The sequence below is a fragment of the Triticum aestivum genome, chromosome 3D (genome assembly GCF_018294505.1).
Source record: "Triticum aestivum cultivar Chinese Spring chromosome 3D, IWGSC CS RefSeq v2.1, whole genome shotgun sequence".
In the NCBI taxonomy this organism is placed as follows: domain Eukaryota; kingdom Viridiplantae; phylum Streptophyta; class Magnoliopsida; order Poales; family Poaceae; genus Triticum; species Triticum aestivum.
This window is the reverse complement of record NC_057802.1, coordinates 521,158,464-521,164,993: the sequence shown is the minus strand read 5'-3', so window position 1 is coordinate 521,164,993 and position 6,530 is coordinate 521,158,464.

The following is a 6,530-nucleotide window of genomic DNA, read 5'->3' as shown; positions in this document are numbered from 1 at the left end:
TAAACTAAGCAGATGCAATTCAAGTTAGAAGCAATACAAGCTAGACATCATACGCAACATGCAACCACATATAGTAGTGTCAAGTTAGAGCAAGCACCTGTGATGGTGGAGTAGGGGAGATGTGCTCATCATCTACATAGCTACGTTGACTGTCCAGCCATGTGTTGTCTTGCGAATCTTGTTGGGAGGATGGCGGAGTAGAATCTGTAGAGACCCCCTGTTTGAGTTGCTCCGAAGGACCACCATCATCCACTGCCGGACTAATTTCCTTCAGCTTTAATGATTTTGCATTGTGAAGTCAAACCGATAAGAAAAAGGAATAAAATTCGCTCTTCAGAACTCATTCATGCATGATACTGACGAACACTACTTGGATGAAAGGCAAACACATGATGCGAGGATGGAATATGTATGAAAAACAGGATGGTGTGACATATTCACACCTATGATGTGGTAACTAAGCAGAAGGCATTTCAACAAATTAGAAGCACTGCAAGCTAGACACCATATGAAAGATGCAACCAATATCACTCTGCCAAGTTCAAACTGTATGGCGTTTCAACAAATTAGAAGCAGTATATGCTAGAAATCATATGCAAGACACAACCAATATCAAAGTGGCGACTTAAAGGTGCCTTATCATAAGTGACTGATGTGGGATATGCAAGAATAGTAGTCTGAATTAGAAACAGGAACACATGTCATATTCACAGGCAGTATGTGTAAAGTAAGCAGATGCAATTCAACAAAGTTAGAAGCAATACAAGCTAGACATCATACGCAACATGCAACCACATATAATAGTGCCAAGTTAGAGCAAGCACATGTGATGGTGGAGTAGGGGAGATGTGCTCATCATCTACACTACTACGTTGACTGTCTAGCCTTGCGTTGTCTTGCGAATCTTGTTGGGAGGATGGCGGAGTAGAATCTGTAGAGAACCTCCGTTTCAGTTGCTCGGAAGGACCACCATCATCCAATGCCTTGCCAATTTCCTTCAGCTTTATTGATTTTGCATTGTGAGGTCATACCGACAAGAAAAAGGAATATTATTCACTCTTCAGAACTCATTCATGCATGATACTGACGAACACTACTCTGATGAAAGGCAAAGTCATGATACGAGGATGGAATATGTATGAAAAAATGGACGGCTTGACATATTCACACCTATGATGTGGTAACTAAGCAGAAGGCAGTTCAACAAATTAGAAACACTGCAAGACACCATATGGAAGGTGCAATCAATATCACTCTGCCAAGTTAAAACTGCCTCGTCATAGGTGGCGTTCATCAAACTAGAAGCAATACATGCTAGAAATCATATTCAAGACGCAAACCAATATCACATTGCCAACTTAAAGGTGTCCCATCATAAGTGACTGATGCAGGATACACAAGAAGAGTAGTTTCATGTAAGAACATGGTGTGATAGACAGATATAGTATGTACCAAAAACAGGAAAGCGTGTCATATTCTCATGTATCATGTGTAAGCTAAGCAGATGCAGTTTACACTAATTAGGAGCAATACGAGCTAGACACCATATGCAACATGCAACCAGATATCACACTGCCAAGTTAGAGCAAGCACCTTGGATGGTGGAGTAGGGGAGCAGAGACTTGGAACTTGTAATGCACTATCAGTACAAGGAGAATCGATACAGATGCTCCGTTTACGTTGCTGCAGAGGACCACCATCATCGCCTTCCTTACTCTTTTCCTTCCTCTTTCTTGATTTTGCCTTGTCAAGTCAAACCCACAAGAAAAAGGAATAAAATTTGCTCTTCAGAACTCATTGATGCATGATACTGACGACCACTACTTTCATGCAAGGCAGCCGCATGATAGGAGGATGGAATATGTATGAAAAACAGGACGGCGTGACATATTGACATGTATGATGTATAAAGTGTAAACTAAGCACAAGGTGCTTGAACTTGTTAGAATCGATGCAAGCTAGAAACCATATGAAAGATGAAACCAATATCACTCTGCCAAATTAAAAGGGTGCCCTAACAAATGTATTTGACCAAATTAGAAGCAATACATGGCAACAGGCTAGAAATAATATGCAATATGCAACGAATAAAGGTGACTCATCGTAAGTGATTGATGCAGGATACAGAAGAGAGGTAGTTTCATGTAAGAACAAGGTTAACACATAGATGTAGTGTGTACCAAAAATAGGAAGGCATGTCATATTCACAGGTATAGTGTGTAAACTAAGCAGATGCAATTTACCCTAATTAGAAGCATTACAAGCTAGACACCGTATGCAACATGCAACCACATATCACACTGCGAAGTTAGAGAAAGCACTTGTGATGGTGGTGTAGGGGAAGTGCGGTCTTCAGGTAGAGAGATACGTTCAATATCTTCATTTGGGCTTGCTGTTTCTTGAGAATCATGTGGAGAGGATGAAATTGCATTCTATATAAGAGTATTGCGTCTCATATTAACCCACGCGCGTGACGACGCAGGATACACAAGAACAGTAGTTTGATGTAAGCACATGGTGTGATAGGCAGATGTAGTATGTACCAAAAACAGGAAGGCGTGTCATATTCACATGTATAATGTGTAAGCTAAGGAGATGCAATTTAACAAATTAGGAGCATTGATCAGGGATACACAAGAAAAGTAGTTTGATGTAAGAACATGGTTAATAGAAAGACGTAGTATGTACCAAAAACAGGAAGGCGTGTCATATTCATAGGTATAATGTGTTAACTAAGCAGATGCAATTTACCCTAATTAGAAGCATTACAAGGTAGACACCATATGCAACATGCAACCACATATCACACTGCCAAGTAAGAGCAAGCACCTGCGATGGTGGTGTAGGGGAATTGCGGTGATCAACTAGAGAGCTACGTTGACTATCTTCATTTAGCCTTGCTGTTTCTTGAGAATCATGTGGGGAGGATGACACTGCACTCTTTAAACGAGTAGGGCGTCTCACAGTAACCCACTCGGGTGACTGTCTCATCATAAGTGATTGACGAGGGATACAAAAGAGCATTAGTTTGATGTACGAACATGGTTAATAGACATATGTAGTATGTATCAAAAACAGGAAGGTAGTCATTATCAAAGGTATAATGTGTAAAGTAAGCAGATGCAATTTAACCAAATTGGAAGCAATACAAGCTAGACACCATATGCAACATGCAACCACATCTGACAGAGCGAAGTTAAAGCAAGCACCTGGGATGGTTGTGTGTGGCAATTGAGATCATCAACTGCAGAGCTACGTTTACTGTCTCCAACTGCTGACACTGCACCCATTAGAGCGCTGAAACGCTTAGTGCTTATCTTCGAATTACACTGGAGCGACTTCTGTCTTTTCTTTTCTGCATTCATCAAGACTGCGTCAGAGTCTGAAATACCCATGCATAAAAAACAATAGTGTGAGTATGGGTGAAGTGTGTGCACAATTAGTACAGTGTAAAGGTAGCAGATAGCAGGTCGGTGAGAAATAAATGACGGGAGACATATGATAGCTCTACAACATGCATGGCACACTAAATTACTACAGGATTCTATGAAAATAACAGTCGACTGTAAGCAAATAGGTCAGTCCATTTTTTCTGCACCCTCCGATGTACAAAGAACGGGCAGATCACCTTCATCTACCTCCAGCCAGTCAGTGTTGACAATCTTCCTCGAAACGCCAGCGACCACCGGCCCAGTATTCCTCCCCTGCCTGCGCCCTCCCCTCGACCTCACCGCACCTCCGTGCTTGGCACCCCCCCGTCCATCCATTCAAGCCCCGCCGACCTCCAGATCGGGCGCAAGCAGCTCCTGCGCCCCACACCACTATGATAGACACCGATGCGCCGCTTCCCCGGGGAACAGGCGGACTAGGTGCTCCGCGCACCTAAGCGGGTGCTGCTTCTTTTAATTGCGGTTCGACTGACCCTGAATTGAAATCCAGGCGGGCTACTGACCTCTAGCAAAGGTGAAATAGTAAAAGGGAGGAAACCTTGTGCATTTAGTATCACGAAGGAGATGCAGTAAGAAGAGCTCAACTAGTTAAGCATGGAGACGTAAGATTTGCACGAATAAGGGAAGAGGAGTACCTCTTTCTGCTGGCAGTGCTGTGTCCTCCTTCTGTTTTTCCGACGATCTTCTTGTTGTTCGCCGGAAACCAGAAGTTGTGGAGGACGGTGCAGCCTTGGACGAACCCATGGCCAAGTTGTTGAGTGTGGTGCGGTGGCCGTCTGTCGGCAGCGGGGAAGCAGATCCGAGGCGGCGAACGACGGCGTAGCAGGAACAGCTCCGGTGCGGTGGACGGTTGCGACAGTGGAGCCGCAGTAGTGAGGCGCAGGATGGCGTGGTCGGAGTGGTTCTGGTACGGCGCACGTCGGCGTCGGTGTCATGGAGGCAGCTCTGCCTCGGCTTCAGCTGCTAAGTCCTTGAGGGCGTTGCGGTTGCGGTTGCGGTTGCGTTGGACGACGACGTCGGGGTACCGGCTCCGGCGTGATGGAGGAGGGCGGCGGTGGATTGGCCGCTATGGGGTGGAGGACGGAGGAGGCTGGGGTTTCACGGCTGGTGGAGAGGGTGTTTTCGCGCCCACAGAGTATGAATGGGGAAACGGAGGGAGGCGGGGAACTAAGGGGGAACAATGTTTCGGTTTGGGACGCGCTTGTTTGAAATTTGGGGAAAGTTACAAACTTTGCCCCCATCTAAAATTTCGGACATATTGTGGGTTGGGGGTAGGACAGTCATGTCAGGTGTCCCAAATGTGGGCGGGATAGATTTCGGCCGAGCGCATGGGTAGGCGCCCACGGCGTATGAATGCTTCTCGGAGGCGGTTGAGATTGGCGTCTTGGTGAAGTTACAAACCTACCCCGGTTTAGACCTTTGGACATCGGGCCGATAGGCTACACGGGCCAGGGTCAGGACAGTAATTTCCTACCACCAAAACATTAGTCTCGCGCGGTTTCGGGAGACCAGAGGCCTATTTGGCGCTTCGTTCAATATTTGGGAGCAGAAGCATTAATGTTTTTGGTTCTCTTGAATTGAACTTTCAGGATTTGTCAAAGTTCACAAATCTTTACTCTTGAAAATCCTAAAGCTACGATTATTTTGGAATGGAGGGGGTACATTTGAATATACATTGAACATGAGTATATATTAAAAAATATGCAACTTACCTCAGTTCATGCATGGTTCCAGATATAATCTCCTTGGTTGCCAAAAAAAAGTTAGATATGCGTATGAATATATATAGCATGTTCAAACTCACAACAAAGATTGATGCCCCCTTTTACATCTGATTTACAAATGCCATTATCTCGGGTTCAAATAGATGAATGCACTTCCTATGAATTCGTATCTTCGAAACCCCCTTTATGTTGAATTCGACATGTATTCTATTTCGTAGCTAGCAATTTGGAATGTATCCATGCAAGTGACAAATGTATAAAGTGCTTCACACTAACAACATGGAGTGCACTAATTAATGTTTATATATGAATTGCAAAAGCATCCATTGCCTGTATTTCAAATCGCTCTCACTCTATGGATCGATAATATGAAATAAACACATGCACATGCTAGAATTCAATAGAGTATGGGTGTCTGATAGACCGATTTTCGTCCATACGCAATTTGCAAAATTCATGATCTCATCCAAAATAATAATGCCATTTATATTTTAATTTAATGCGTAGAACCGCCTGTTACACGTAGATGCACTATGCCTCGCCCCGTTCTCACAAACGCATTATATATCTCTCTATCTAACGCATAAGTGCACACTGTAACACCCCGCATGTAACTTGCCATATTTGTAACTCCGACTCTTGCAATTTTCGGCTATGTGTTATGATATTCCCTCCGTGGTCGGGTTTTGTCTTTCGTTTTGCATTTTGTCATGTCATGCATTTCATATCATGTCATCATGCGCATTGCATTTGCATACGTGTTCGTCTCATGCATCCGAGCTTTTTCCCCGTTGTCCGTGTTGCAATCCGGCGCTCCTATCTCCTCCGGCGCATCCCTCTTGTTTTCTTTCGTGTGCGGCTATCAAACTTTCTCAGATTGGACCGAGGCTTGTCAAGTGGCCTTATTACACCACCCGGAGACCACCGATCAAGTTTCGTTCCATTTGGAGGTCGTTTGGTACTCCAACGGTTAACCGGGCATCCGCAAAGTCCATTTGTGTGTCCAGCAAAAACCCCCACAAAAACCAGCCCAAAACCCCTCCAAGTCATCTCCATGCTCTAGGTCGTTCGATCACGATCGTGTGGGCGAAAACCGCACCTCATTTGGACTCTCCTAGCTCCCTCTACCTATAAAACTCAATCCCCTCCCGTATACATCTGCAGTCCAAACCCTAACCTCGCCCTCCGACGCCAGCGGACGTGTCCGTCCGCGCCGGACAAATCTCCGCCTCCGCCCACGCCCAATCAGGAAGCGACACGTGTCGCCGCCGCCTCCTTCCCGCCGCCGGCCCGGAGAGCCCGTACGGGGCCCTCCCGGCCCAGATCCGCCGCCGCCCGAGCCCGCGCGCCTCCATCG